The sequence below is a fragment of the Hyla sarda genome, chromosome 4 (assembly GCF_029499605.1).
Source record: "Hyla sarda isolate aHylSar1 chromosome 4, aHylSar1.hap1, whole genome shotgun sequence".
Taxonomy (NCBI): domain Eukaryota; kingdom Metazoa; phylum Chordata; class Amphibia; order Anura; family Hylidae; genus Hyla; species Hyla sarda.
Window position 1 is genome coordinate 20,745,734 of NC_079192.1, and position 26,545 is coordinate 20,772,278.

General features: G+C 41.9%; 43 non-coding genes across 43 annotated transcripts; all 43 read right to left on the minus strand.

Moving 5' to 3' along the window:
* Positions 1 to 282: 282 nt before the first annotated feature.
* TRNAS-UGA (transfer RNA serine (anticodon UGA)) lies at positions 283 to 364 on the minus strand. The gene has a single exon. It is a non-coding gene; the product is annotated as a tRNA-Ser (tRNA).
* Positions 365 to 866: 502 nt separating this feature from the next.
* TRNAS-CGA (transfer RNA serine (anticodon CGA)) lies at positions 867 to 948 on the minus strand. Its single transcript has one exon. It is a non-coding gene; the product is annotated as a tRNA-Ser (tRNA).
* Positions 949 to 1,449: 501 nt separating this feature from the next.
* TRNAS-CGA (transfer RNA serine (anticodon CGA)) lies at positions 1,450 to 1,531 on the minus strand. Its single transcript has one exon. It is a non-coding gene; the product is annotated as a tRNA-Ser (tRNA).
* A 539-nt stretch (positions 1,532 to 2,070) lies between these two features.
* TRNAS-CGA (transfer RNA serine (anticodon CGA)) lies at positions 2,071 to 2,152 on the minus strand. The gene has a single exon. It is a non-coding gene; the product is annotated as a tRNA-Ser (tRNA).
* Positions 2,153 to 2,691: 539 nt separating this feature from the next.
* On the minus strand, positions 2,692 to 2,773 carry TRNAS-UGA (transfer RNA serine (anticodon UGA)). Its single transcript has one exon. It is a non-coding gene; the product is annotated as a tRNA-Ser (tRNA).
* A 501-nt stretch (positions 2,774 to 3,274) lies between these two features.
* Positions 3,275 to 3,356, minus strand: TRNAS-CGA (transfer RNA serine (anticodon CGA)). Its single transcript has one exon. It is a non-coding gene; the product is annotated as a tRNA-Ser (tRNA).
* Positions 3,357 to 3,895: 539 nt separating this feature from the next.
* Positions 3,896 to 3,977, minus strand: TRNAS-CGA (transfer RNA serine (anticodon CGA)). Its single transcript has one exon. It is a non-coding gene; the product is annotated as a tRNA-Ser (tRNA).
* A 502-nt stretch (positions 3,978 to 4,479) lies between these two features.
* TRNAS-CGA (transfer RNA serine (anticodon CGA)) lies at positions 4,480 to 4,561 on the minus strand. The gene has a single exon. It is a non-coding gene; the product is annotated as a tRNA-Ser (tRNA).
* Positions 4,562 to 5,061: 500 nt separating this feature from the next.
* On the minus strand, positions 5,062 to 5,143 carry TRNAS-UGA (transfer RNA serine (anticodon UGA)). The gene has a single exon. It is a non-coding gene; the product is annotated as a tRNA-Ser (tRNA).
* A 539-nt stretch (positions 5,144 to 5,682) lies between these two features.
* On the minus strand, positions 5,683 to 5,764 carry TRNAS-CGA (transfer RNA serine (anticodon CGA)). Its single transcript has one exon. It is a non-coding gene; the product is annotated as a tRNA-Ser (tRNA).
* A 539-nt stretch (positions 5,765 to 6,303) lies between these two features.
* TRNAS-UGA (transfer RNA serine (anticodon UGA)) lies at positions 6,304 to 6,385 on the minus strand. The gene has a single exon. It is a non-coding gene; the product is annotated as a tRNA-Ser (tRNA).
* Positions 6,386 to 6,886: 501 nt separating this feature from the next.
* TRNAS-CGA (transfer RNA serine (anticodon CGA)) lies at positions 6,887 to 6,968 on the minus strand. The gene has a single exon. It is a non-coding gene; the product is annotated as a tRNA-Ser (tRNA).
* Positions 6,969 to 7,507: 539 nt separating this feature from the next.
* Positions 7,508 to 7,589, minus strand: TRNAS-CGA (transfer RNA serine (anticodon CGA)). Its single transcript has one exon. It is a non-coding gene; the product is annotated as a tRNA-Ser (tRNA).
* Positions 7,590 to 8,091: 502 nt separating this feature from the next.
* TRNAS-CGA (transfer RNA serine (anticodon CGA)) lies at positions 8,092 to 8,173 on the minus strand. The gene has a single exon. It is a non-coding gene; the product is annotated as a tRNA-Ser (tRNA).
* A 500-nt stretch (positions 8,174 to 8,673) lies between these two features.
* Positions 8,674 to 8,755, minus strand: TRNAS-UGA (transfer RNA serine (anticodon UGA)). The gene has a single exon. It is a non-coding gene; the product is annotated as a tRNA-Ser (tRNA).
* Positions 8,756 to 9,294: 539 nt separating this feature from the next.
* On the minus strand, positions 9,295 to 9,376 carry TRNAS-CGA (transfer RNA serine (anticodon CGA)). Its single transcript has one exon. It is a non-coding gene; the product is annotated as a tRNA-Ser (tRNA).
* A 502-nt stretch (positions 9,377 to 9,878) lies between these two features.
* TRNAS-CGA (transfer RNA serine (anticodon CGA)) lies at positions 9,879 to 9,960 on the minus strand. The gene has a single exon. It is a non-coding gene; the product is annotated as a tRNA-Ser (tRNA).
* Positions 9,961 to 10,461: 501 nt separating this feature from the next.
* On the minus strand, positions 10,462 to 10,543 carry TRNAS-CGA (transfer RNA serine (anticodon CGA)). The gene has a single exon. It is a non-coding gene; the product is annotated as a tRNA-Ser (tRNA).
* A 539-nt stretch (positions 10,544 to 11,082) lies between these two features.
* On the minus strand, positions 11,083 to 11,164 carry TRNAS-CGA (transfer RNA serine (anticodon CGA)). The gene has a single exon. It is a non-coding gene; the product is annotated as a tRNA-Ser (tRNA).
* A 539-nt stretch (positions 11,165 to 11,703) lies between these two features.
* Positions 11,704 to 11,785, minus strand: TRNAS-CGA (transfer RNA serine (anticodon CGA)). Its single transcript has one exon. It is a non-coding gene; the product is annotated as a tRNA-Ser (tRNA).
* Positions 11,786 to 12,324: 539 nt separating this feature from the next.
* TRNAS-UGA (transfer RNA serine (anticodon UGA)) lies at positions 12,325 to 12,406 on the minus strand. The gene has a single exon. It is a non-coding gene; the product is annotated as a tRNA-Ser (tRNA).
* Positions 12,407 to 12,907: 501 nt separating this feature from the next.
* TRNAS-CGA (transfer RNA serine (anticodon CGA)) lies at positions 12,908 to 12,989 on the minus strand. Its single transcript has one exon. It is a non-coding gene; the product is annotated as a tRNA-Ser (tRNA).
* Positions 12,990 to 13,528: 539 nt separating this feature from the next.
* TRNAS-CGA (transfer RNA serine (anticodon CGA)) lies at positions 13,529 to 13,610 on the minus strand. Its single transcript has one exon. It is a non-coding gene; the product is annotated as a tRNA-Ser (tRNA).
* Positions 13,611 to 14,112: 502 nt separating this feature from the next.
* Positions 14,113 to 14,194, minus strand: TRNAS-CGA (transfer RNA serine (anticodon CGA)). The gene has a single exon. It is a non-coding gene; the product is annotated as a tRNA-Ser (tRNA).
* A 501-nt stretch (positions 14,195 to 14,695) lies between these two features.
* Positions 14,696 to 14,777, minus strand: TRNAS-CGA (transfer RNA serine (anticodon CGA)). The gene has a single exon. It is a non-coding gene; the product is annotated as a tRNA-Ser (tRNA).
* A 539-nt stretch (positions 14,778 to 15,316) lies between these two features.
* On the minus strand, positions 15,317 to 15,398 carry TRNAS-CGA (transfer RNA serine (anticodon CGA)). Its single transcript has one exon. It is a non-coding gene; the product is annotated as a tRNA-Ser (tRNA).
* Positions 15,399 to 15,937: 539 nt separating this feature from the next.
* TRNAS-UGA (transfer RNA serine (anticodon UGA)) lies at positions 15,938 to 16,019 on the minus strand. Its single transcript has one exon. It is a non-coding gene; the product is annotated as a tRNA-Ser (tRNA).
* Positions 16,020 to 16,520: 501 nt separating this feature from the next.
* Positions 16,521 to 16,602, minus strand: TRNAS-CGA (transfer RNA serine (anticodon CGA)). The gene has a single exon. It is a non-coding gene; the product is annotated as a tRNA-Ser (tRNA).
* A 539-nt stretch (positions 16,603 to 17,141) lies between these two features.
* TRNAS-CGA (transfer RNA serine (anticodon CGA)) lies at positions 17,142 to 17,223 on the minus strand. Its single transcript has one exon. It is a non-coding gene; the product is annotated as a tRNA-Ser (tRNA).
* Positions 17,224 to 17,725: 502 nt separating this feature from the next.
* On the minus strand, positions 17,726 to 17,807 carry TRNAS-CGA (transfer RNA serine (anticodon CGA)). The gene has a single exon. It is a non-coding gene; the product is annotated as a tRNA-Ser (tRNA).
* A 501-nt stretch (positions 17,808 to 18,308) lies between these two features.
* Positions 18,309 to 18,390, minus strand: TRNAS-CGA (transfer RNA serine (anticodon CGA)). Its single transcript has one exon. It is a non-coding gene; the product is annotated as a tRNA-Ser (tRNA).
* Positions 18,391 to 18,929: 539 nt separating this feature from the next.
* On the minus strand, positions 18,930 to 19,011 carry TRNAS-CGA (transfer RNA serine (anticodon CGA)). Its single transcript has one exon. It is a non-coding gene; the product is annotated as a tRNA-Ser (tRNA).
* A 539-nt stretch (positions 19,012 to 19,550) lies between these two features.
* TRNAS-UGA (transfer RNA serine (anticodon UGA)) lies at positions 19,551 to 19,632 on the minus strand. The gene has a single exon. It is a non-coding gene; the product is annotated as a tRNA-Ser (tRNA).
* Positions 19,633 to 20,133: 501 nt separating this feature from the next.
* Positions 20,134 to 20,215, minus strand: TRNAS-CGA (transfer RNA serine (anticodon CGA)). The gene has a single exon. It is a non-coding gene; the product is annotated as a tRNA-Ser (tRNA).
* Positions 20,216 to 21,583: 1,368 nt separating this feature from the next.
* Positions 21,584 to 21,665, minus strand: TRNAS-UGA (transfer RNA serine (anticodon UGA)). The gene has a single exon. It is a non-coding gene; the product is annotated as a tRNA-Ser (tRNA).
* Positions 21,666 to 22,204: 539 nt separating this feature from the next.
* TRNAS-CGA (transfer RNA serine (anticodon CGA)) lies at positions 22,205 to 22,286 on the minus strand. Its single transcript has one exon. It is a non-coding gene; the product is annotated as a tRNA-Ser (tRNA).
* A 497-nt stretch (positions 22,287 to 22,783) lies between these two features.
* On the minus strand, positions 22,784 to 22,865 carry TRNAS-CGA (transfer RNA serine (anticodon CGA)). Its single transcript has one exon. It is a non-coding gene; the product is annotated as a tRNA-Ser (tRNA).
* Positions 22,866 to 23,366: 501 nt separating this feature from the next.
* TRNAS-CGA (transfer RNA serine (anticodon CGA)) lies at positions 23,367 to 23,448 on the minus strand. The gene has a single exon. It is a non-coding gene; the product is annotated as a tRNA-Ser (tRNA).
* Positions 23,449 to 23,987: 539 nt separating this feature from the next.
* Positions 23,988 to 24,069, minus strand: TRNAS-CGA (transfer RNA serine (anticodon CGA)). The gene has a single exon. It is a non-coding gene; the product is annotated as a tRNA-Ser (tRNA).
* A 497-nt stretch (positions 24,070 to 24,566) lies between these two features.
* Positions 24,567 to 24,648, minus strand: TRNAS-CGA (transfer RNA serine (anticodon CGA)). The gene has a single exon. It is a non-coding gene; the product is annotated as a tRNA-Ser (tRNA).
* Positions 24,649 to 25,149: 501 nt separating this feature from the next.
* TRNAS-CGA (transfer RNA serine (anticodon CGA)) lies at positions 25,150 to 25,231 on the minus strand. The gene has a single exon. It is a non-coding gene; the product is annotated as a tRNA-Ser (tRNA).
* Positions 25,232 to 25,732: 501 nt separating this feature from the next.
* On the minus strand, positions 25,733 to 25,814 carry TRNAS-CGA (transfer RNA serine (anticodon CGA)). Its single transcript has one exon. It is a non-coding gene; the product is annotated as a tRNA-Ser (tRNA).
* Positions 25,815 to 26,353: 539 nt separating this feature from the next.
* TRNAS-UGA (transfer RNA serine (anticodon UGA)) lies at positions 26,354 to 26,435 on the minus strand. Its single transcript has one exon. It is a non-coding gene; the product is annotated as a tRNA-Ser (tRNA).
* Between the last annotated feature and the right edge of the window lie 110 nt (positions 26,436 to 26,545).

Consider the following 26,545-nt stretch of genomic DNA (forward strand, 5'->3'; position numbering starts at 1 on the left):
TACAAAATTTAGGAGATACATTTCTGGGAAAATTCCCATGAAATATTCTACGGAGGACAGGATTTGAAGTTTGAAAGGGGGATTTCATTGGATTTCTTGTCCACTTGGCCATCACATAACTCTTTACATATTTCTTACTATTTTAAACTGAAGGAAGAGATAGGGCAGGTCCAGAGGGTGGAGGTGAAAGGCTTTCTTTACATTTCTTATACATCCCCTCACTATTGAGTTCGGGTAATCTTGCTCTCAACAGATTCCTCTCCCTCGGCGCATAAAATACACCGCTGTAAACAGGATTTGAGCCTGTGCGGGGAAACCCCATTGGATTTCAAGTCCAACGCCTTAACCACTCGGCCATCACAGCTTTCTCAGAGGTTGCATTTCTCCTATGTCTCTGATATCTGCAGTGTCTCCCATGTCTACTGGCTCCTTCAGTATAGGGCTTTAGGATTGATTGTTGGATTGGAGTTTATGATTGCCTACTGAGCTTTTGGTTTGGGCTCTTTGTCACTGTCTGTTACAGTTGCCTAATGAAAGGTCAGACCTGAGGTTTCCGAGAATAAAGGAGGAAACGGATATGCTGTCAGGTAAACACACAGTGTTATTTTTTAGGTTTCATAAGTATAAAGTTTAGGAGATACATTTCTGGGAAAATTCCCATGAAATATTCATTGAATTTCTTGTCCACTTGGCCATCACATAACTCTTTACATATTTCTTACCATTTTAACCTGAAGGAAGAGATAGGGCAGGTCCAGAGGGTGGAAGTGAAAGGTTTTCTTTACATTACTTATACATCCCCTCACCATTGAGTTCGGGAAATCTTGCTCTCACCAGATTCCTCTCCCTCGGCGCATAAAATACACCGCTGTAAACAGGATTTGAACCTGTGCGGGGAAACCCCATTGGATTTCGAGTCCAACGCCTTAACCACTCGGCCATCACAGCTTTCTCAGAGGTTGCATTTCTCCTATATCTCTGATATCTGCAGTGTCTCCCATGTCTACTGGCTCCTTCAGTATAGGGCTTTAGGATTGATTGTTGGATTGGAGTTTATGATTGCCTACTGAGCTTTTGGTTTGGGCTCTTTGTCACTGTCTGTTACAGTTGCCTATTGAAAGGTCAGACCTGAGGTTTCTGAGAATAAAGGAGGAAACGGATATGCTGTTAGGTAACACACAGTGTTATTTTTTAGGTTTCATAAGTATAAAGTTTAGGAGATACATATCTGGGAAAATTCCCATGAAATATTCATTGAATTTCTTGTCCACTTGGCCATCACATAACTCTTTACGTATTTCTTACCATTTTAACCTGAAAGAAGAGATAGGGCAGGTCCAGAGGGTGGAAGTGAAAGGTTTTCTTTACATTACTTATACATCCCCTTACTATTGAGTTCGGGAAATCTTGCTCTCACCAGATTCCTCTCCCTCGGCGCATAAGATACACCGCTGTAAACAGGATTCGAACCTGTGCGGGGAAACCCCATTGGATTTCGAGTCCAATGCCTTAACAACTCGGCCATCACAGCTTTCTAAGAAGTTGCATTTCTCCGATGTCTCTGATTTCTGCAGTGTCTTCCATGTCTACTGGGTCCTTCAGTTTAGGGCTTTAGGATTGATTGTTGGATTATGTTTCTGATTGCCTACTTAGCTTTTGGTTTGGGCTCTTTGTCACTGTTTGTTACAGTTGCCTATTGAAAGGTCAGACCTGAGGTTTCCGAGAATGAAGGAGGAAACGGATATGCTGTCAGGTAAACACACAGTGTTATTTTTTAGGTTTCATAAGTATAAAATTTAGGAGATACATTTCTGGGAAAATTCCCATGAAATATTCTACGGAGGACAGGATTTGAAGTTTGAAAGGGGGATTTCATTGGATTTCTTGTCCACTTGGCCATCACATAACTCTTTACATATTTCTTACTATTTTAACCTGAAGGAAGAGATAGGGCAGGTCCAGAGGGTGGAGGTGAAAGGTTTTCTTTACATTACTTATACATCCCCTCACTATTGAGTTCGGGAAATCTTGCTCTCACCAGATTCCTCTCCCTCGGCGCATAAAATACACCGCTGTAAACAGGATTCGAACCTGTGCGGGGAAACCCCATTGGATTTCGAGTCCAACGCCTTAACCACTCGGCCATCACAGCTTTCAAAGAAGTTGCATTTCTCCGATGTCTCTGATTTCTGCAGTGTCTTCCATGTCTACTGGGTCCTTCAGTTTAGGGCTTTAGGATTGATTGTTGGATTTTGTTTCTGATTGCCTACTGAGCTTTTGGTTTGGTCTCTTTGTCACTGTTTGTCACAAATGCCTATTGAAAGGTCAGACCTGAGGTTTCCGAGAATGAAGGAGGAAACGGATATGCTGTCAGGTAAACACACAGTGTTATTTTTTAGGTTTCATAAGTACAAAATTTAGGAGATACATTTCTGGGAAAATTCCCATGAAATATTCTACGGAGGACAGGATTTGAAGTTTGAAAGGGGGATTTCATTGGATTTCTTGTCCACTTGGCCATCACATAACTCTTTACATATTTCTTACTATTTTAAACTGAAGGAAGAGATAGGGCAGGTCCAGAGGGTGGAGGTGAAAGGCTTTCTTTACATTTCTTATACATCCCCTCACTATTGAGTTCGGGTAATCTTGCTCTCAACAGATTCCTCTCCCTCGGCGCATAAAATACACCGCTGTAAACAGGATTTGAGCCTGTGCGGGGAAACCCCATTGGATTTCAAGTCCAACGCCTTAACCACTCGGCCATCACAGCTTTCTCAGAGGTTGCATTTCTCCTATGTCTCTGATATCTGCAGTGTCTCCCATGTCTACTGGCTCCTTCAGTATAGGGCTTTAGGATTGATTGTTGGATTGGAGTTTATGATTGCCTACTGAGCTTTTGGTTTGGGCTCTTTGTCACTGTCTGTTACAGTTGCCTATTGAAAGGTCAGACCTGAGGTTTCTGAGAATAAAGGAGGAAACGGATATGCTGTCAGGTAAACACACAGTGTTATTTTTTAGGTTTCATAAGTATAAAGTTTAGAAGATACATTTCTGGGAAAATTCCCATGAAATATTCATTGAATTTCTTGTCCACTTGGCCATCACATAACTCTTTACGTATTTCTTACCATTTTAACCTGAAGGAAGAGATAGGGCAGGTCCAGAGGGTGGAAGTGAAAGGTTTCTTTACATTACTTATACATCCCCTTACTATTGAGTTCGGGAAATCTTGCTCTCACCAGATTCCTCTCCCTCGGCGTATAAAATACACCGCTGTAAACAGGATTCCAACCTGTGCGGGGAAACCCCATTGGATTTCGAGTCCAACGCCCTAACCACTCGGCCATCACAGCTTTCTAAGATGTTGTATTTCTCCGATGTCTCTGATTTCTGCAGTGTCTTCCATGTCTACTGGGTCCTTCAGTTTAGGGCTTTAGGATTGATTGTTGGATTATGTTTCTGATTGCCTACTTAGCTTTTGGTTTGGGCTCTTTGTCACTGTTTGTTACAGTTGCCTATTGAAAGGTCAGACCTGAGGTTTCCGAGAATGAAGGAGGAAACGGATATGCTGTCAGGTAAACACACAGTGTTATTTTTTAGGTTTCATAAGTATAAAATTTAGGAGATACATTTCTGGGAAAATTCCCATGAAATATTCTACGGAGGACAGGATTTGAAGTTTGAAAGGGGGATTTCATTGGATTTCTTGTCCACTTGGCCATCACATAACTCTTTACATATTTCTTACTATTTTAACCTGAAGGAAGAGATAGGGCAGGTCCAGAGGGTGGAGGTGAAAGGCTTTCTTTACATTTCTTATACATCCCCTCACTATTGAGTTCGGGTAATCTTGCTCTGAACAGATTCCTCTCCCTCGGCGCATAAAATACACCGCTGTAAACAGGATATGAACCTGTGCGGGGAAACCCCATTGGATTTCGAGTCCAACGCCTTAACCACTCGGCCATCACAGCTTTCTCAGAGGTTGCATTTCTCCTATGTCTCTGATATCTGCAGTGTCTCCCATGTCTACTGGCTCCTTCAGTATAGGGCTTTAGGATTGATTGTTGGATTGGAGTTTATGATTGCCTACTGAGCTTTTGGTTTGGGCTCTTTGTCACTGTCTGTTACAGTTGCCTAATGAAAGGTCAGACCTGAGGTTTCCGAGAATAAAGGAGGAAACGGTTATGCTGTCAGGTAAACACACAGTGTTATTTTTTAGGTTTCATAAGTATAAAGTTTAGGAGATACATTTCTGGGAAAATTCCCATGAAATATTCATTGAATTTCTTGTCCACTTGGCCATCACATAACTCTTTACATATTTCTTACCATTTTAACCTGAAGGAAGAGATAGGGCAGGTCCAGAGGGTGGAAGTGAAAGGTTTTCTTTACATTACTTATACATCCCCTCACCATTGAGTTCGGGAAATCTTGCTCTCACCAGATTCCTCTCCCTCGGCGCATAAAATACACCGCTGTAAACAGGATTTGAACCTGTGCGGGGAAACCCCATTGGATTTCGAGTCTAACGCCTTAACCACTCGGCCATCACAGCTTTCTCAGAGGTTGCATTTCTCCTATGTCTCTGATATCTGCAGTGTCTCCCATGTCTACTGGCTCCTTCAGTATAGGGCTTTAGGATTGATTGTTGGATTGGAGTTTATGATTGCCTACTGAGCTTTTGGTTTGGGCTCTTTGTCACTGTCTGTTACAGTTGCCTATTGAAAGGTCAGACCTGAGGTTTCTGAGAATAAAGGAGGAAACGGATATGCTGTTAGGTAACACACAGTGTTATTTTTTAGGTTTCATAAGTATAAAGTTTAGGAGATACATATCTGGGAAAATTCCCATGAAATATTCATTGAATTTCTTGTCCACTTGGCCATCACATAACTCTTTACGTATTTCTTACCATTTTAACCTGAAAGAAGAGATAGGGCAGGTCCAGAGGGTGGAAGTGAAAGGTTTCTTTACATTACTTATACATCCCCTTACTATTGAGTTCGGGAAATCTTGCTCTCACCAGATTCCTCTCCCTCGGCGTATAAAATACACCGCTGTAAACAGGATTCCAACCTGTGCGGGGAAACCCCATTGGATTTCAAGTCCAACGCCCTAACCACTCGGCCATCACAGCTTTCTAAGATGTTGTATTTCTCCGATGTCTCTGATTTCTGCAGTGTCTTCCATGTCTACTGGGTCCTTCAGTTTAGGGCTTTAGGATTGATTGTTGGATTATGTTTCTGATTGCCTACTTAGCTTTTGGTTTGGGCTCTTTGTCACTGTTTGTTACAGTTGCCTATTGAAAGGTCAGACCTGAGGTTTCCGAGAATGAAGGAGGAAACGGATATGCTGTCAGGTAAACACACAGTGTTATTTTTTAGGTTTCATAAGTATAAAATTTAGGAGATACATTTCTGGGAAAATTCCCATGAAATATTCTACGGAGGACAGGATTTGAAGTTTGAAAGGGGGATTTCATTGGATTTCTTGTCCACTTGGCCATCACATAACTCTTTACATATTTCTTACTATTTTAACCTGAAGGAAGAGATAGGGCAGGTCCAGAGGGTGGAGGTGAAAGGCTTTCTTTACATTTCTTATACATCCCCTCACTATTGAGTTCGGGAAATCTTGCTCTCACCAGATTCCTCTCCCTCGGCGCATAAAATACACCGCTGTAAACAGGATTCGAACCTGTGCGGGGAAACCCCATTGGATTTCGAGTCCAACGCCTTAACCACTCGGCCATCACAGCTTTCAAAGAAGTTGCATTTCTCCGATGTCTCTGATTTCTGCAGTGTCTTCCATGTCTACTGGGTCCTTCAGTTTAGGGCTTTAGGATTGATTGTTGGATTTTGTTTCTGATTGCCTACTGAGCTTTTGGTTTGGTCTCTTTGTCACTGTTTGTCACAAATGCCTATTGAAAGGTCAGACCTGAGGTTTCCGAGAATGAAGGAGGAAACGGATATGCTGTCAGGTAAACAAACAGTGTTATTTTTTAGGTTTCATAAGTACAAAATTTAGGAGATACATTTCTGGGAAAATTCCCATGAAATATTCTACGGAGGACAGGATTTGAAGTTTGAAAGGGGGATTTCATTGGATTTCTTGTCCACTTGGCCATCACATAACTCTTTACATATTTCTTACTATTTTAAACTGAAGGAAGAGATAGGGCAGGTCCAGAGGGTGGAGGTGAAAGGCTTTCTTTACATTTCTTATACATCCCCTCACTATTGAGTTCGGGTAATCTTGCTCTCAACAGATTCCTCTCCCTCGGCGCATAAAATACACCGCTGTAAACAGGATTTGAGCCTGTGCGGGGAAACCCCATTGGATTTCAAGTCCAACGCCTTAACCACTCGGCCATCACAGCTTTCTCAGAGGTTGCATTTCTCCTATGTCTCTGATATCTGCAGTGTCTCCCATGTCTACTGGCTCCTTCAGTATAGGGCTTTAGGATTGATTGTTGGATTGGAGTTTATGATTGCCTACTGAGCTTTTGGTTTGGGCTCTTTGTCACTGTCTGTTACAGTTGCCTATTGAAAGGTCAGACCTGAGGTTTCTGAGAATAAAGGAGGAAACGGATATGCTGTCAGGTAAACACACAGTGTTATTTTTTAGGTTTCATAAGTATAAAGTTTAGAAGATACATTTCTGGGAAAATTCCCATGAAATATTCATTGAATTTCTTGTCCACTTGGCCATCACATAACTCTTTACGTATTTCTTACCATTTTAACCTGAAGGAAGAGATAGGGCAGGTCCAGAGGGTGGAAGTGAAAGGTTTCTTTACATTACTTATACATCCCCTTACTATTGAGTTCGGGAAATCTTGCTCTCACCAGATTCCTCTCCCTCGGCGTATAAAATACACCGCTGTAAACAGGATTCCAACCTGTGCGGGGAAACCCCATTGGATTTCGAGTCCAACGCCCTAACCACTCGGCCATCACAGCTTTCTAAGATGTTGTATTTCTCCGATGTCTCTGATTTCTGCAGTGTCTTCCATGTCTACTGGGTCCTTCAGTTTAGGGCTTTAGGATTGATTGTTGGATTATGTTTCTGATTGCCTACTTAGCTTTTGGTTTGGGCTCTTTGTCACTGTTTGTTACAGTTGCCTATTGAAAGGTCAGACCTGAGGTTTCCGAGAATGAAGGAGGAAACGGATATGCTGTCAGGTAAACACACAGTGTTATTTTTTAGGTTTCATAAGTATAAAATTTAGGAGATACATTTCTGGGAAAATTCCCATGAAATATTCTACGGAGGACAGGATTTGAAGTTTGAAAGGGGGATTTCATTGGATTTCTTGTCCACTTGGCCATCACATAACTCTTTACATATTTCTTACTATTTTAACCTGAAGGAAGAGATAGGGCAGGTCCAGAGGGTGGAGGTGAAAGGCTTTCTTTACATTTCTTATACATCCCCTCACTATTGAGTTCGGGTAATCTTGCTCTGAACAGATTCCTCTCCCTCGGCGCATAAAATACACCGCTGTAAACAGGATATGAACCTGTGCGGGGAAACCCCATTGGATTTCGAGTCCAACGCCTTAACCACTCGGCCATCACAGCTTTCTCAGAGGTTGCATTTCTCCTATGTCTCTGATATCTGCAGTGTCTCCCATGTCTACTGGCTCCTTCAGTATAGGGCTTTAGGATTGATTGTTGGATTGGAGTTTATGATTGCCTACTGAGCTTTTGGTTTGGGCTCTTTGTCACTGTCTGTTACAGTTGCCTAATGAAAGGTCAGACCTGAGGTTTCCGAGAATAAAGGAGGAAACGGTTATGCTGTCAGGTAAACACACAGTGTTATTTTTTAGGTTTCATAAGTATAAAGTTTAGGAGATACATTTCTGGGAAAATTCCCATGAAATATTCATTGAATTTCTTGTCCACTTGGCCATCACATAACTCTTTACATATTTCTTACCATTTTAACCTGAAGGAAGAGATAGGGCAGGTCCAGAGGGTGGAAGTGAAAGGTTTTCTTTACATTACTTATACATCCCCTCACCATTGAGTTCGGGAAATCTTGCTCTCACCAGATTCCTCTCCCTCGGCGCATAAAATACACCGCTGTAAACAGGATTTGAACCTGTGCGGGGAAACCCCATTGGATTTCGAGTCTAACGCCTTAACCACTCGGCCATCACAGCTTTCTCAGAGGTTGCATTTCTCCTATGTCTCTGATATCTGCAGTGTCTCCCATGTCTACTGGCTCCTTCAGTATAGGGCTTTAGGATTGATTGTTGGATTGGAGTTTATGATTGCCTACTGAGCTTTTGGTTTGGGCTCTTTGTCACTGTCTGTTACAGTTGCCTATTGAAAGGTCAGACCTGAGGTTTCTGAGAATAAAGGAGGAAACGGATATGCTGTTAGGTAACACACAGTGTTATTTTTTAGGTTTCATAAGTATAAAGTTTAGGAGATACATATCTGGGAAAATTCCCATGAAATATTCATTGAATTTCTTGTCCACTTGGCCATCACATAACTCTTTACGTATTTCTTACCATTTTAACCTGAAAGAAGAGATAGGGCAGGTCCAGAGGGTGGAAGTGAAAGGTTTCTTTACATTACTTATACATCCCCTTACTATTGAGTTCGGGAAATCTTGCTCTCACCAGATTCCTCTCCCTCGGCGTATAAAATACACCGCTGTAAACAGGATTCCAACCTGTGCGGGGAAACCCCATTGGATTTCAAGTCCAACGCCCTAACCACTCGGCCATCACAGCTTTCTAAGATGTTGTATTTCTCCGATGTCTCTGATTTCTGCAGTGTCTTCCATGTCTACTGGGTCCTTCAGTTTAGGGCTTTAGGATTGATTGTTGGATTATGTTTCTGATTGCCTACTTAGCTTTTGGTTTGGGCTCTTTGTCACTGTTTGTTACAGTTGCCTATTGAAAGGTCAGACCTGAGGTTTCCGAGAATGAAGGAGGAAACGGATATGCTGTCAGGTAAACACACAGTGTTATTTTTTAGGTTTCATAAGTATAAAATTTAGGAGATACATTTCTGGGAAAATTCCCATGAAATATTCTACGGAGGACAGGATTTGAAGTTTGAAAGGGGGATTTCATTGGATTTCTTGTCCACTTGGCCATCACATAACTCTTTACATATTTCTTACTATTTTAACCTGAAGGAAGAGATAGGGCAGGTCCAGAGGGTGGAGGTGAAAGGCTTTCTTTACATTTCTTATACATCCCCTCACTATTGAGTTCGGGTAATCTTGCTCTCAACAGATTCCTCTCCCTCGGCGCATAAAATACACCGGTGTAAACAGGATTTGAACCTGTGCGGGGAAACCCCATTGGATTTCGAGTCCAACGCCTTAACCACTCGGCCATCACAGCTTTCTCAGAGGTTGCATTTCTCCTATGTCTCTGATATCTGCAGTGTCTCCCATGTCTACTGGCTCCTTCAGTATAGGGCTTTAGGATTGATTGTTGGATTGGAGTTTATGATTGCCTACTGAGCTTTTGGTTTGGGCTCTTTGTCACTGTCTGTTACAGTTGCCTAATGAAAGGTCAGACCTGAGGTTTCCGAGAATAAAGGAGGAAACGGATATGCTGTCAGGTAAACACACAGTGTTATTTTTTAGGTTTCATAAGTATAAAGTTTAGGAGATACATTTCTGGGAAAATTCCCATGAAATATTCATTGAATTTCTTGTCCACTTGGCCATCACATAACTCTTTACATATTTCTTACCATTTTAACCTGAAGGAAGAGATAGGGCAGGTCCAGAGGGTGGAAGTGAAAGGTTTTCTTTACATTACTTATACATCCCCTCACCATTGAGTTCGGGAAATCTTGCTCTCACCAGATTCCTCTCCCTCGGCGCATAAAATACACCGCTGTAAACAGGATTTGAACCTGTGCGGGGAAACCCCATTGGATTTCGAGTCCAACGCCTTAACCACTCGGCCATCACAGCTTTCTCAGAGGTTGCATTTCTCCTATGTCTCTGATATCTGCAGTGTCTCCCATGTCTACTGGCTCCTTCAGTATAGGGCTTTAGGATTGATTGTTGGATTGGAGTTTATGATTGCCTACTGAGCTTTTGGTTTGGGCTCTTTGTCACTGTCTGTTACAGTTGCCTATTGAAAGGTCAGACCTGAGGTTTCTGAGAATAAAGGAGGAAACGGATATGCTGTTAGGTAACACACAGTGTTATTTTTTAGGTTTCATAAGTATAAAGTTTAGGAGATACATATCTGGGAAAATTCCCATGAAATATTCATTGAATTTCTTGTCCACTTGGCCATCACATAACTCTTTACGTATTTCTTACCATTTTAACCTGAAAGAAGAGATAGGGCAGGTCCAGAGGGTGGAAGTGAAAGGTTTTCTTTACATTACTTATACATCCCCTTACTATTGAGTTCGGGAAATCTTGCTCTCTCCAGATTCCTCTCCCTCGGCGCATAAAATACACCGCTGTAAACAGGATTCGAACCTGTGCGGGGAAACCCTATTGGATTTCGAGTCCAACGCCTTAACAACTCGGCCATCACAGCTTTCTAAGAAGTTGCATTTCTCCGATGTCTCTGATTTCTGCAGTGTCTTCCATGTCTACTGGGTCCTTCAGTTTAGGGCTTTAGGATTGATTGTTGGATTATGTTTCTGATTGCCTACTTAGCTTTTGGTTTGGGCTCTTTGTCACTGTTTGTTACAGTTGCCTATTGAAAGGTCAGACCTGAGGTTTCCGAGAATGAAGGAGGAAACGGATATGCTGTCAGGTAAACACACAGTGTTATTTTTTAGGTTTCATAAGTATAAAATTTAGGAGATACATTTCTGGGAAAATTCCCATGAAATATTCTACGGAGGACAGGATTTGAAGTTTGAAAGGGGGATTTCATTGGATATCTTGTCCACTTGGCCATCACATAACTCTTTACATATTTCTTACTATTTTAACCTGAAGGAAGAGATAGGGCAGGTCCAGAGGGTGGAGGTGAAAGGTTTTCTTTACATTACTTATACATCCCCTCACTATTGAGTTCGGGAAATCTTGCTCTCACCAGATTCCTCTCCCTCGGCGCATAAAATACACCGCTGTAAACAGGATTCGAACCTGTGCGGGGAAACCCCATTGGATTTCGAGTCCAACGCCTTAACCACTCGGCCATCACAGCTTTCAAAGAAGTTGCATTTCTCTGATGTCTCTGATTTCTGCAGTGTCTTCCATGTCTACTGGGTCCTTCAGTTTAGGGCTTTAGGATTGATTGTTGGATTATGTTTCTGATTGACTACTTAGCTTTTGGTTTGGTCTCTTTGTCACTGTTTGTCACAAATGCCTATTGAAAGGTCAGACCTGAGGTTTCCGAGAATGAAGGAGGAAACGGATATGCTGTCAGGTAAACACACAGTGTTATTTTTTAGGTTTCATAAGTACAAAATTTAGGAGATACATTTCTGGGAAAATTCCCATGAAATATTCTACGGAGGACAGGATTTGAAGTTTGAAAGGGGGATTTCATTGGATTTCTTGTCCACTTGGCCATCACATAACTCTTTACATATTTCTTACTATTTTAACCTGAAGGAAGAGATAGGGCAGGTCCAGAGGGTGGAGGTGAAAGGTTTTCTTTACATTACTTATACATCCCCTCACTATTGAGTTCGGGAAATCTTGCTCTCACCAGATTCCTCTCCCTCGGCGCATAAAATACACCGCTGTAAACAGGATTCGAACCTGTGCGGGGAAACCCCATTGGATTTCGAGTACAACGCCTTAACCACTCGGCCATCACAGCTTTCAAAGAAGTTGCATTTCTCCGATGTCTCTGATTTCTGCAGTGTCTTCCATGTCTACTGGGTCCTTCAGTTTAGGGCTTTAGGATTGATTGTTGGATTTTGTTTCTGATTGCCTACTGAGCTTTTGGTTTGGTCTCTTTGTCACTGTTTGTCACAAATGCCTATTGAAAGGTCAGACCTGAGGTTTCCGAGAATGAAGGAGGAAACGGATATGCTGTCAGGTAAACACACAGTGTTATTTTTTAGGTTTCATAAGTACAAAATTTAGGAGATACATTTCTGGGAAAATTCCCATGAAATATTCTACGGAGGACAGGATTTGAAGTTTGAAAGGGGGATTTAATTGGATTTCTTGTCCACTTGGCCATCACATAACTCTTTACATATTTCTTACTATTTTAAACTGAAGGAAGAGATAGGGCAGGTCCAGAGGGTGGAGGTGAAAGGCTTTCTTTACATTTCTTATACATCCCCTCACTATTGAGTTCGGGTAATCTTGCTCTCAACAGATTCCTCTCCCTCGGCGCATAAAATACACCGCTGTAAACAGGATTTGAGCCTGTGCGGGGAAACCCCATTGGATTTCAAGTCCAACGCCTTAACCACTCGGCCATCACAGCTTTCTCAGAGGTTGCATTTCTCCTATGTCTCTGATATCTGCAGTGTCTCCCATGTCTACTGGCTCCTTCAGTATAGGGCTTTAGGATTGATTGTTGGATTGGAGTTTATGATTGCCTACTGAGCTTTTGGTTTGGGCTCTTTGTCACTGTCTGTTACAGTTGCCTATTGAAAGGTCAGACCTGAGGTTTCTGAGAATAAAGGAGGAAACGGATATGCTGTCAGGTAAACACACAGTGTTATTTTTTAGGTTTCATAAGTATAAAGTTTAGAAGATACATTTCTGGGAAAATTCCCATGAAATATTCATTGAATTTCTTGTCCACTTGGCCATCACATAACTCTTTACGTATTTCTTACCATTTTAACCTGAAGGAAGAGATAGGGCAGGTCCAGAGGGTGGAAGTGAAAGGTTTCTTTACATTACTTATACATCCCCTTACTATTGAGTTCGGGAAATCTTGCTCTCACCAGATTCCTCTCCCTCGGCGTATAAAATACACCGCTGTAAACAGGATTCCAACCTGTGCGGGGAAACCCCATTGGATTTCGAGTCCAACGCCCTAACCACTCGGCCATCACAGCTTTCTAAGATGTTGTATTTCTCCGATGTCTCTGATTTCTGCAGTGTCTTCCATGTCTACTGGGTCCTTCAGTTTAGGGCTTTAGGATTGATTGTTGGATTATGTTTCTGATTGCCTACTTAGCTTTTGGTTTGGGCTCTTTGTCACTGTTTGTTACAGTTGCCTATTGAAAGGTCAGACCTGAGGTTTCCGAGAATGAAGGAGGAAACGGATATGCTGTCAGGTAAACACACAGTGTTATTTTTTAGGTTTCATAAGTATAAAATTTAGGAGATACATTTCTGGGAAAATTCCCATGAAATATTCTACGGAGGACAGGATTTGAAGTTTGAAAGGGGGATTTCATTGGATTTCTTGTCCACTTGGCCATCACATAACTCTTTACATATTTCTTACTATTTTAACCTGAAGGAAGAGATAGGGCAGGTCCAGAGGGTGGAGGTGAAAGGCTTTCTTTACATTTCTTATACATCCCCTCACTATTGAGTTCGGGTAATCTTGCTCTCAACAGATTCCTCTCCCTCGGCGCATAAAATACACCGCTGTAAACAGGATTTGAACCTGTGCGGGGAAACCCCATTGGATTTCGAGTCCAACGCCTTAACCACTCGGCCATCACAGCTTTCTCAGAGGTTGCATTTCTCCTATGTCTCTGATATCTGCAGTGTCTTCCATGTCTACTGGCTCCTTCAGTATAGGGCTTTAGGATTGATTGTTGGATTGGAGTTTATGATTGCCTACTGAGCTTTTGGTTTGGGCTCTTTGTCACTGTCTGTTACAGTTGCCTAATGAAAGGTCAGACCTGAGGTTTCCGAGAATAAAGGAGGAAACGGATATGCTGTCAGGTAAACACACAGTGTTATTTTTTAGGTTTCATAAGTATAAAGTTTAGGAGATACATTTCTGGGAAAATTCCCATGAAATATTCATTGAATTTCTTGTCCACTTGGCCATCACATAACTCTTTACATATTTCTTACCATTTTAACCTGAAGGAAGAGATAGGGCAGGTCCAGAGGGTGGAAGTGAAAGGTTTTCTTTACATTACTTATACATCCCCTCACCATTGAGTTCGGGAAATCTTGCTCTCACCAGATTCCTCTCCCTCGGCGCATAAAATACACCGCTGTAAACAGGATTTGAACCTGTGCGGGGAAACCCCATTGGATTTCGAGTCCAACGCCTTAACCACTCGGCCATCACAGCTTTCTCAGAGGTTGCATTTCTCCTATGTCTCTGATATCTGCAGTGTCTCCCATGTCTACTGGCTCCTTCAGTATAGGGCTTTAGGATTGATTGTTGGATTGGAGTTTATGATTGCCTACTGAGCTTTTGGTTTGGGCTCTTTGTCACTGTCTGTTACAGTTGCCTATTGAAAGGTCAGACCTGAGGTTTCTGAGAATAAAGGAGGAAACGGATATGCTGTTAGGTAACACACAGTGTTATTTTTTAGGTTTCATAAGTATAAAGTTTAGGAGATACATATCTGGGAAAATTCCCATGAAATATTCATTGAATTTCTTGTCCACTTGGCCATCACATAACTCTTTACGTATTTCTTACCATTTTAACCTGAAAGAAGAGATAGGGCAGGTCCAGAGGGTGGAAGTGAAAGGTTTTCTTTACATTACTTATACATCCCCTTACTATTGAGTTCGGGAAATCTTGCTCTCACCAGATTCCTCTCCCTCGGCGCATAAGATACACCGCTGTAAACAGGATTCGAACCTGTGCGGGGAAACCCCATTGGATTTCGAGTCCAACGCCTTAACAACTCGGCCATCACAGCTTTCTAAGAAGTTGCATTTCTCCGATGTCTCTGATTTCTGCAGTGTCTTCCATGTCTACTGGGTCCTTCAGTTTAGGGCTTTAGGATTGATTGTTGGATTATGTTTCTGATTGCCTACTTAGCTTTTGGTTTGGGCTCTTTGTCACTGTTTGTTACAGTTGCCTATTGAAAGGTCAGACCTGAGGTTTCCGAGAATGAAGGAGGAAACGGATATGCTGTCAGGTAAACACACAGTGTTATTTTTTAGGTTTCATAAGTATAAAATTTAGGAGATACATTTCTGGGAAAATTCCCATGAAATATTCTACGGAGGACAGGATTTGAAGTTTGAAAGGGGGATTTCATTGGATTTCTTGTCCACTTGGCCATCACATAACTCTTTACATATTTCTTACTATTTTAACCTGAAGGAAGAGATAGGGCAGGTCCAGAGGGTGGAGGTGAAAGGTTTTCTTTACATTACTTATACATCCCCTCACTATTGAGTTCGGGAAATCTTGCTCTCACCAGATTCCTCTCCCTCGGCGCATAAAATACACCGCTGTAAACAGGATTCGAACCTGTGCGGGGAAACCCCATTGGATTTCGAGTCCAACGCCTTAACCACTCGGCCATCACAGCTTTCAAAGAAGTTGCATTTCTCCGATGTCTCTGATTTCTGCAGTGTCTTCCATGTCTACTGGGTCCTTCAGTTTAGGGCTTTAGGATTGATTGTTGGATTTTGTTTCTGATTGCCTACTGAGCTTTTGGTTTGGTCTCTTTGTCACTGTTTGTCACAAATGCCTATTGAAAGGTCAGACCTGAGGTTTCCGAGAATGAAGGAGGAAACGGATATGCTGTCAGGTAAACACACAGTGTTATTTTTTAGGTTTCATAAGTACAAAATTTAGGAGATACATTTCTGGGAAAATTCCCATGAAATATTCTACGGAGGACAGGATTTGAAGTTTGAAAGGGGGATTTAATTGGATTTCTTGTCCACTTGGCCATCACATAACTCTTTACATATTTCTTACTATTTTAAACTGAAGGAAGAGATAGGGCAGGTCCAGAGGGTGGAGGTGAAAGGCTTTCTTTACATTTCTTATACATCCCCTCACTATTGAGTTCGGGTAATCTTGCTCTCAACAGATTCCTCTCCCTCGGCGCATAAAATACACCGCTGTAAACAGGATTTGAGCCTGTGCGGGGAAACCCCATTGGATTTCAAGTCCAACGCCTTAACCACTCGGCCATCACAGCTTTCTCAGAGGTTGCATTTCTCCTATGTCTCTGATATCTGCAGTGTCTCCCATGTCTACTGGCTCCTTCAGTATAGGGCTTTAGGATTGATTGTTGGATTGGAGTTTATGATTGCCTACTGAGCTTTTGGTTTGGGCTCTTTGTCACTGTCTGTTACAGTTGCCTATTGAAAGGTCAGACCTGAGGTTTCTGAGAATAAAGGAGGAAACGGATATGCTGTCAGGTAAACACACAGTGTTATTTTTTAGGTTTCATAAGTATAAAGTTTAGAAGATACATTTCTGGGAAAATTCCCATGAAATATTCATTGAATTTCTTGTCCACTTGGCCATCACATAACTCTTTACGTATTTCTTACCATTTTAACCTGAAGGAAGAGATAGGGCAGGTCCAGAGGGTGGAAGTGAAAGGTTTCTTTACATTACTTATACATCCCCTTACTATTGAGTTCGGGAAATCTTGCTCTCACCAGATTCCTCTCCCTCGGCGTATAAAATACACCGCTGTAAACAGGATTCCAACCTGTGCGGGGAAACCCCATTGGATTTCGAGTCCAACGCCCTAACCACTCGGCCATCACAGCTTTCTAAGATGTTGTATTTCTCCGATGTCTCTGATTTCTGCAGTGTCTTCCATGTCTACTGGGTCCTTCAGTTTAGGGCTTTAGGATTGATTGTTGGATTATGTTTCTGATTGCCTACTTAGCTTTTGGTTTGGGCTCTTTGTCACTGTTTGTTACAGTTGCCTATTGAAAGGTCAGACCTGAGGTTTCCGAGAATGAAGGAGGAAACGGATATGCTGTCAGGTAAACACACAGTGTTATTTTTTAGGTTTCATAAGTATAAAATTTAGGAGATACATTTCTGGGAAAATTCCCATGAAATATTCTACGGAGGACAGGATTTGAAGTTTGAAAGGGGGATTTCATTGGATTTCTTGTCCACTTGGCCATCACATAACTCTTTACATATTTCTTACTATTTTAACCTGAAGGAAGAGATAGGGCAGGTCCAGAGGGTGGAGGTGAAAGGCTTTCTTTACATTTCTTATACATCCCCTCACTATTGAGTTCGGGTAATCTTGCTCTCAACAGATTCCTCTCCCTCGGCGCATAAAATACACCGCTGTAAACAGGATTTGAACCTGTGCGGGGAAACCCCATTGGATTTCGAGTCCAACGCCTTAACCACTCGGCCATCACAGCTTTCTCAGAGGTTGCATTTCTCCTATGTCTCTGATATCTGCAGTGTCTTCCATGTCTACTGGCTCCTTCAGTATAGGGCTTTAGGATTGATTGTTGGATTGGAGTTTATGATTGCCTACTGAGCTTTTGGTTTGGGCTCTTTGTCACTGTCTGTTACAGTTGCCTAATGAAAGGTCAGACCTGAGGTTTCCGAGAATAAAGGAGGAAACGGATATGCTGTCAGGTAAACACACAGTGTTATTTTTTAGGTTTTATAAGTATAAAGTTTAGGAGATACATTTCTGGGAAAATTCCCATGAAATATTCATTGAATTTCTTGTCCACTTGGCCATCACATAACTCTTTACATATTTCTTACCATTTTAACCTGAAGGAAGAGATAGGGCAGGTCCAGAGGGTGGAAGTGAAAGGTTTTCTTTACATTACTTATACATCCCCTCACCATTGAGTTCGGGAAATCTTGCTCTCACCAGATTCCTCTCCCTCGGCGCATAAAATACACCGCTGTAAACAGGATTTGAACCTGTGCGGGGAAACCCCATTGGATTTCGAGTCCATCGCCTTAACCACTCGGCCATCACAGCTTTCTCAGAGGTTGCATTTCTCCTATGTCTCTGATATCTGCAGTGTCTCCCATGTCTACTGGCTCCTTCAGTATAGGGCTTTAGGATTGATTGTTGGATTGGAGTTTATGATTGCCTACTGAGCTTTTGGTTTGGGCTCTTTGTCACTGTCTGTTACAGTTGCCTATTGAAAGGTCAGACCTGAGGTTTCTGAGAATAAAGGAGGAAACGGATATGCTGTTAGGTAACACACAGTGTTATTTTTTAGGTTTCATAAGTATAAAGTTTAGGAGATACATATCTGGGAAAATTCCCATGAAATATTCATTGAATTTCTTGTCCACTTGGCCATCACATAACTCTTTACGTATTTCTTACCATTTTAACCTGAAAGAAGAGATAGGGCAGGTCCAGAGGGTGGAAGTGAAAGGTTTTCTTTACATTACTTATACATCCCCTTACTATTGAGTTCGGGAAATCTTGCTCTCACCAGATTCCTCTCCCTCGGCGCATAAAATACACCGCTGTAAACAGGATTCGAACCTGTGCGGGGAAACCCCATTGGATTTCGAGTCCAACGCCTTAACAACTCGGCCATCACAGCTTTCTAAGAAGTTGCATTTCTCCGATGTCTCTGATTTCTGCAGTGTCTTCCATGTCTACTGGGTCCTTCAGTTTAGGGCTTTAGGATTGATTGTTGGATTATGTTTCTGATTGCCTACTTAGCTTTTGGTTTGGGCTCTTTGTCACTGTTTGTTACAGTTGCCTATTGAAAGGTCAGACCTGAGGTTTCCGAGAATGAAGGAGGAAACGGATATGCTGTCAGGTAAACACACAGTGTTATTTTTTAGGTTTCATAAGTATAAAATTTAGGAGATACATTTCTGGGAAAATTCCCATGAAATATTCTACGGAGGACAGGATTTGAAGTTTGAAAGGGGGATTTCATTGGATATCTTGTCCACTTGGCCATCACATAACTCTTTACATATTTCTTACTATTTTAACCTGAAGGAAGAGATAGGGCAGGTCCAGAGGGTGGAGGTGAAAGGTTTTCTTTACATTACTTATACATCCCCTCACTATTGAGTTCGGGAAATCTTGCTCTCACCAGATTCCTCTCCCTCGGCGCATAAAATACACCGCTGTAAACCGGATTCGAACCTGTGCGGGGAAACCCCATTGGATTTCGAGTCCAACGCCTTAACCACTCGGCCATCACAGCTTTCAAAGAAGTTGCATTTCTCTGATGTCTCTGATTTCTGCAGTGTCTTCCATGTCTACTGGGTCCTTCAGTTTAGGGCTTTAGGATTGATTGTTGGATTATGTTTCTGATTGACTACTTAGCTTTTGGTTTGGTCTCTTTGTCACTGTTTGTCACAAATGCCTATTGAAAGGTCAGACCTGAGGTTTCCGAGAATGAAGGAGGAAACGGATATGCTGTCAGGTAAACACACAGTGTTATTTTTTAGGTTTCATAAGTACAAAATTTAGGAGATACATTTCTGGGAAAATTCCCATGAAATATTCTACGGAGGACAGGATTTGAAGTTTGAAAGGGGGATTTCATTGGATTTCTTGTCCACTTGGCCATCACATAACTCTTTACATATTTCTTACTATTTTAAACTGAAGGAAGAGATAGGGCAGGTCCAGAGGGTGGAGGTGAAAGGCTTTCTTTACATTTCTTATACATCCCCTCACTATTGAGTTCGGGTAATCTTGCTCTCAACAGATTCCTCTCCCTCGGCGCATAAAATACACTGCTGTAAACAGGATTTGAGCCTGTGCGGGGAAACCCCATTGGATTTCAAGTCCAACGCCTTAACCACTCGGCCATCACAGCTTTCTCAGAGGTTGCATTTCTCCTATGTCTCTGATATCTGCAGTGTCTCCCATGTCTACTGGCTCCTTCAGTATAGGGCTTTAGGATTGATTGTTGGATTGGAGTTTATGATTGCCTACTGAGCTTTTGGTTTGGGCTCTTTGTCACTGTCTGTTACAGTTGCCTATTGAAAGGTCAGACCTGAGGTTTCTGAGAATAAAGGAGGAAACGGATATGCTGTCAGGTAAACACACAGTGTTATTTTTTAGGTTTCATAAGTATAAAGTTTAGAAGATACATTTCTGGGAAAATTCCCATGAAATATTCATTGAATTTCTTGTCCACTTGGCCATCACATAACTCTTTACGTATTTCTTACCATTTTAACCTGAAGGAAGAGATAGGGCAGGTCCAGAGGGTGGAAGTGAAAGGTTTCTTTACATTACTTATACATCCCCTTACTATTGAGTTCGGGAAATCTTGCTCTCACCAGATTCCTCTCCCTCGGCGTATAAAATACACCGCTGTAAACAGGATTCCAACCTGTGCGGGGAAACCCCATTGGATTTCGAGTCCAACGCCCTAACCACTCGGCCATCACAGCTTTCTAAGATGTTGTATTTCTCCGATGTCTCTGATTTCTGCAGTGTCTTCCATGTCTACTGGGTCCTTCAGTTTAGGGCTTTAGGATTGATTGTTGGATTATGTTTCTGATTGCCTACTTAGCTTTTGGTTTGGGCTCTTTGTCACTGTTTGTTACAGTTGCCTATTGAAAGGTCAGACCTGAGGTTTCCGAGAATGAAGGAGGAAACGGATATGCTGTCAGGTAAACACACAGTGTTATTTTTTAGATTTCATAAGTATAAAATTAAGGAGATACATTTCTGGGAAAATTCCCATGAAATATTCTACGGAGGACAGGATTTGAAGTTTGAAAGGGGGATTTCATTGGATTTCTTGTCCACTTGGCCATCACATAACTCTTTACATATTTCTTACTATTTTAACCTGAAGGAAGAGATAGGGCAGGTCCAGAGGGTGGAGGTGAAAGGCTTTCTTTACATTTCTTATACATCCCCTCACTATTGAGTTTGGGTAATCTTGCTCTCAACAGATTCCTCTCCCTCGGCGCATAAAATACACCGCTGTAAACAGGATTTGAACCTGTGCTGAAAAACCCCATTGCAAAATGAGTGATGTTTTACTTAGCTCTCAAAACTTCTTTTGCTTGGACTTTCAGTTGCAAGCTTTAATCTTTCAAAACATAGAGCCTAGCGCTGTGAACAGGATTTGAACCTGTGCGGGGAGACCCCATTGGATTTCTCGGATGTCTCTGATTTCTGCAGTGTCTCCCATGTCTACTGGGTCCTTCAGTCTAGGGCGTTAGGATTGATCGTTGGATTATGTTTCTGATTGCCTACTGAGCTTTTGATTTGGGCTCTTTGTCACTGTGTGTTACAGTTGCCTATTGAAAGGTCAGACCTGAGGTTTCCGAGAATGAAGGAGGAAACGGATATGCTGTCAGGTAAACACACTGTTATTTTTTAGGTTTCATAAGTATAAAGATTAGGAGATACATTTCTGGGAAAATTCCCATGAAATATACTACAAAGGACAGGATTTGAAGTTTGAAAGGGGGATCTCATTGGATTTCTTGTCCACTTGGCCATCACACAACTCTTCACATATTTCTTACCATTTTAACCTGAAGGAAGAGATAGGGCAGGTCCAGAGGGTGGAAGTGAAAGGCTTTCTTTACATTTCTTATACATCCCCTCACTATTGAGTTCAGGTAATCTTGCTCTCACCAGATTCCTCTCCCTCGGCGCATAAAATACACCGCTGTAAACAGGATTTGAACCTGTGCGGGAAAACCCCATTGCAAAATGAGTGTTGTTTTACTTAGCTCTCAAAACTTCTTTTGCTTGATCTTTCAAATGCAAGGTTTAATCTTTCAAAATATTGAGTCTAGCGCTGTGAACAGGATTTGAACCTGTGCGGGGAGACCCCATTGGATTTCAAGTCCAACGCCCTAACCACTTGGCCATCACAGCTTTCTCGGAAGTTGTATTTCTCCAATGTCTCTGATTTCTGCAGTGTCTCCCATGTCTACTGAGTCCGTCAGTTTAGGGCTTTAGGATTGATTGTTGGATTATGTTTCTGATTGCCTACTGAGCTTTTGGTTTGGGCTCTTTGTCACTGTTTGTTACAGTTGCCTATTGAAAGGTCAGACCTGAGGTTTCCGAGAATGAAGGAGGAAACGGATATGCTGTCAGGTAAACACACAGTGTTATTTTTTAGGTTTCATAAGTATAAAATTTAGGAGATACATTTCTGGGAAAATTCCCATGAAATATTCTACGGAGGACAGGATTTGAAGTTTGAAAGGGGGATTTCATTGGATTTCTTGTCCACTTGGCCATCACATAACTCTTTACATATTTCTTACTATTTTAACCTGAAGGAAGAGATAGGGCAGGTCCAGAGGGTGGAGGTGAAAGGCTTTCTTTACATTTCTTATACATCCCCTCACTATTGAGTTCGGGTAATCTTGCTCTCAACAGATTCCTCTCCCTCGGTGCATAAAATACACCACTGTAAACAGGATTTGAACCTGTGCGGGGAAACCCCATTGGATTTCGAGTCCAACGCCTTAACCACTCGGCCATCTCAGCTTTCTCAGAGGTTTCTCCTATGTCTCTGATATCTGCAGCGTCTCCCATGTCTACTGGCTCCTTCAGTATAGGGCTTTAGGATTGATTGTTGGATTGGAGTTTATGATTGCCTACTGAGCTTTTGGTTTGGGCTCTTTGTCACTGTCTGTTACAGTTGCCTAATGAAAGGTCAGACCTGAGGTTTCCGAGAATAAAGGAGGAAACGGATATGCTGTCAGGTAAACACACAGTGTTATTTTTTAGGTTTCATAAGTATAAAGTTTAGGAGATACATTTCTGGGAAAATTCCCATGAAATATTCATTGAATTTCTTGTCCACTTGGCCATCACATAACTCTTTACATATTTCTTACCATTTTAACCTGAAGGAAGAGATAGGGCAGGTCCAGAGGGTGGAAGTGAAAGGTTTTCTTTACATTACTTATACATTCCCTCACTATGGAGTTCGGGAAATCTTGCTCTCACCAGATTCCTCTCCCTCGGCGCATAAAATACACCGCTGTAAACAGGATTTGAACCTGTGCGGGGAAACCCCATTGGATTTCGAGTCCAACGCCTTAACCACTCGGCCATCACAGCTTTCTCAGAGGTTGCATTTCTCCTATGTCTCTGATATCTGCAGTGTCTCCCATGTCTACTGGCTCCTTCAGTATAGGGCTTTAGGATTGATTGTTGGATTGGAGTTTATGATTGCCTACTGAGCTTTTGGTTTGGGCTCTTTGTCACTGTCTGTTACAGTTGCCTATTGAAAGGTCAGACCTGAGGTTTCTGAGAATAAAGGAGGAAACGGATATGCTGTTAGGTAACACACAGTGTTATTTTTTAGGTTTCATAAGTATAAAGTTTAGGAGATACATATCTGGGAAAATTCCCATGAAATATTCATTGAATTTCTTGTCCACTTGGCCATCACATAACTCTTTACGTATTTCTTACCATTTTAACCTGAAAGAAGAGATAGGGCAGGTCCAGAGGGTGGAAGTGAAAGGTTTTCTTTACATTACTTATACATCCCCTTACTATTGAGTTCGGTAAATCTTGCTCTCACCAGATTCCTCTCCCTCGGCGCATAAAATACACCGCTGTAAACAGGATTCGAACCTGTGCGGGGAAACCCCATTGGATTTCGAGTCCAACGCCTTAACCACTCGGCCATCACAGCTTTCTAAGAAGTTGCATTTCTCCGATGTCTCTGATTTCTGCAGTGTCTTCCATGTCTACTGGGTCCTTCAGTTTAGGGCTTTAGGATTGATTGTTGGATTATGTTTCTGATTGACTACTTAGCTTTTGGTTTGGTCTCTTTGTCACTGTTTGTCACAAATGCCTATTGAAAGGTCAGACCTGAGGTTTCCGAGAATGAAGGAGGAAACGGATATGCTGTCAGGTAAACACACAGTGTTATTTTTTAGGTTTCATAAGTACAAAATATAGGAGATACATTTCTGGGAAAATTCCCATGAAATATTCTACGGAGGACAGGATTTGAAGTTTGAAAGGGGGATTTCATTGGATTTCTTGTCCACTTGGCCATCACATAACTCTTTACATATTTCTTACTATTTTAAACTGAAGGAAGAGATAGGGCAGGTCCAGAGGGTGGAGGTGAAAGGCTTTCTTTACATTTCTTATACATCCCCTCACTATTGAGTTCGGGTAATCTTGCTCTCAACAGATTCCTCTCCCTCGGCGCATAAAATACACCGCTGTAAACAGGATTTGAACCTGTGCGGGGAAACCCCATTGGATTTCGAGTCCAACGCCTTAACCACTCGGCCATCTCAGCTTTCTCAGAGGTTTCTCCTATGTCTCTGATATCTGCAGTGTCTCCCATGTCTACTGGCTCCTTCAGTATAGGGCTTTAGGATTGATTGTTGGATTGGAGTTTATGATTGCCTACTGAGCTTTTGGTTTGGGCTCTTTGTCACTGTCTGTTACAGTTGCCTAATGAAAGGTCAGACCTGAGGTTTCCGAGAATAAAGGAGGAAACGGATATGCTGTCAGGTAAACACACAGTGTTATTTTTTAGGTTTCATAAGTATAAAGTTTAGGAGATACATTTCTGGGAAAATTCCCATGAAATATTCATTGAATTTCTTGTCCACTTGGCCATCACATAACTCTTTACATATTTCTTACCATTTTAACCTGAAGGAAGAGATAGGGCAGGTCCAGAGGGTGGAAGTGAAAGGTTTTCTTTACATTACTTATACATTCCCTCACTATGGAGTTCGGGAAATCTTGCTCTCACCAGATTCCTCTCCCTCGGCGCATAAAATACACCGCTGTAAACAGGATTTGAACCTGTGCGGGGAAACCCCATTGGATTTCGAGTCCAACGCCTTAACCACTCGGCCATCACAGCTTTCTCAGAGGTTGCATTTCTCCTATGTCTCTGATATCTGCAGTGTCTCCCATGTCTACTGGCTCCTTCAGTATAGGGCTTTAGGATTGATTGTTGGATTGGAGTTTATGATTGCCTACTGAGCTTTTGGTTTGGGCTCTTTGTCACTGTCTGTTACAGTTGCCTATTGAAAGGTCAGACCTGAGGTTTCTGAGAATAAAGGAGGAAACGGATATGCTGTTAGGTAACACACAGTGTTATTTTTTAGGTTTCATAAGTATAAAGTTTAGGAGATACATATCTGGGAAAATTCCCATGAAATATTCATTGAATTTCTTGTCCACTTGGCCATCACATAACTCTTTACATATTTCTTACCATTTTAACCTGAAGGAAGAGATAGGGCAGGTCCAGAGGGTGGAAGTGAAAGGTTTTCTTTACATAACTTATACATTCCCTCACTATGGAGTTCGGGAAATCTTGCTCTCACCAGATTCCTCTCCCTCGGCGCATAAAATACACCGCTGTAAACAGGATTTGAACCTGTGCGGGGAAACCCCATTGGATTTCGAGTCCAACGCCTTAACCACTCGGCCATCACAGCTTTCTCAGAGGTTGCATTTCTCCTATGTCTCTGATATCTGCAGTGTCTCCCATGTCTACTGGCTCCTTCAGTATAGGGCTTTAGGATTGATTGTTGGATTGGAGTTTATGATTGCCTACTGAGCTTTTGGTTTGGGCTCTTTGTCACTGTCTGTTACAGTTGCCTATTGAAAGGTCAGACCTGAGGTTTCTGAGAATAAAGGAGGAAACGGATATGCTGTTAGGTAACACACAGTGTTATTTTTTAGGTTTCATAAGTATAAAGTTTAGGAGATACATATCTGGGAAAATTCCCATGAAATATTCATTGAATTTCTTGTCCACTTGGCCATCACATAACTCTTTACGTATTTCTTACCATTTTAACCTGAAAGAAGAGATAGGGCAGGTCCAGAGGGTGGAAGTGAAAGGTTTTCTTTACATTACTTATACATCCCCTTACTATTGAGTTCGGGAAATCTTGCTCTCACCAGATTCCTCTCCCTCGGCGCATAAAATACACCGCTGTAAACAGGATTCGAACCTGTGCGGGGAAACCCCATTGGATTTCGAGTCCAACGCCTTAACCACTCGGCCATCACAGCTTTCTAAGAAGTTGCATTTCTCCGATGTCTCTGATTTCTGCAGTGTCTTCCATGTCTACTGGGTCCTTCAGTTTAGGGCTTTAGGATTGATTGTTGGATTATGTTTCTGATTGACTACTTAGCTTTTGGTTTGGTCTCTTTGTCACTGTTTGTCACAAATGCCTATTGAAAGGTCAGACCTGAGGTTTCCGAGAATGAAGGAGGAAACGGATATGCTGTCAGGTAAACACACAGTGTTATTTTTTAGGTTTCATAAGTACAAAATATAGGAGATACATTTCTGGGAAAATTCCCATGAAATATTCTACGGAGGACAGGATTTGAAGTTTGAAAGGGGGATTTCATTGGATTTCTTGTCCACTTGGCCATCACATAACTCTTTACATATTTCTTACTATTTTAAACTGAAGGAAGAGATAGGGCAGGTCCAGAGGGTGGAGGTGAAAGGCTTTCTTTACATTTCTTATACATCCCCTCACTATTGAGTTCGGGTAATCTTGCTCTCAACAGATTCCTCTCCCTCGGCGCATAAAATACACCGCTGTAAACAGGATTTGAGCCTGTGCGGGGAAACCCCATTGGATTTCAAGTCCAACGCCTTAACCACTCGGCCATCACAGCTTTCTCAGAGGTTGCATTTCTCCTATGTCTCTGATATCTGCAGTGTCTCCCATGTCTACTGGCTCCTTCAGTATAGGGCTTTAGGATTGATTGTTGGATTGGAGTTTATG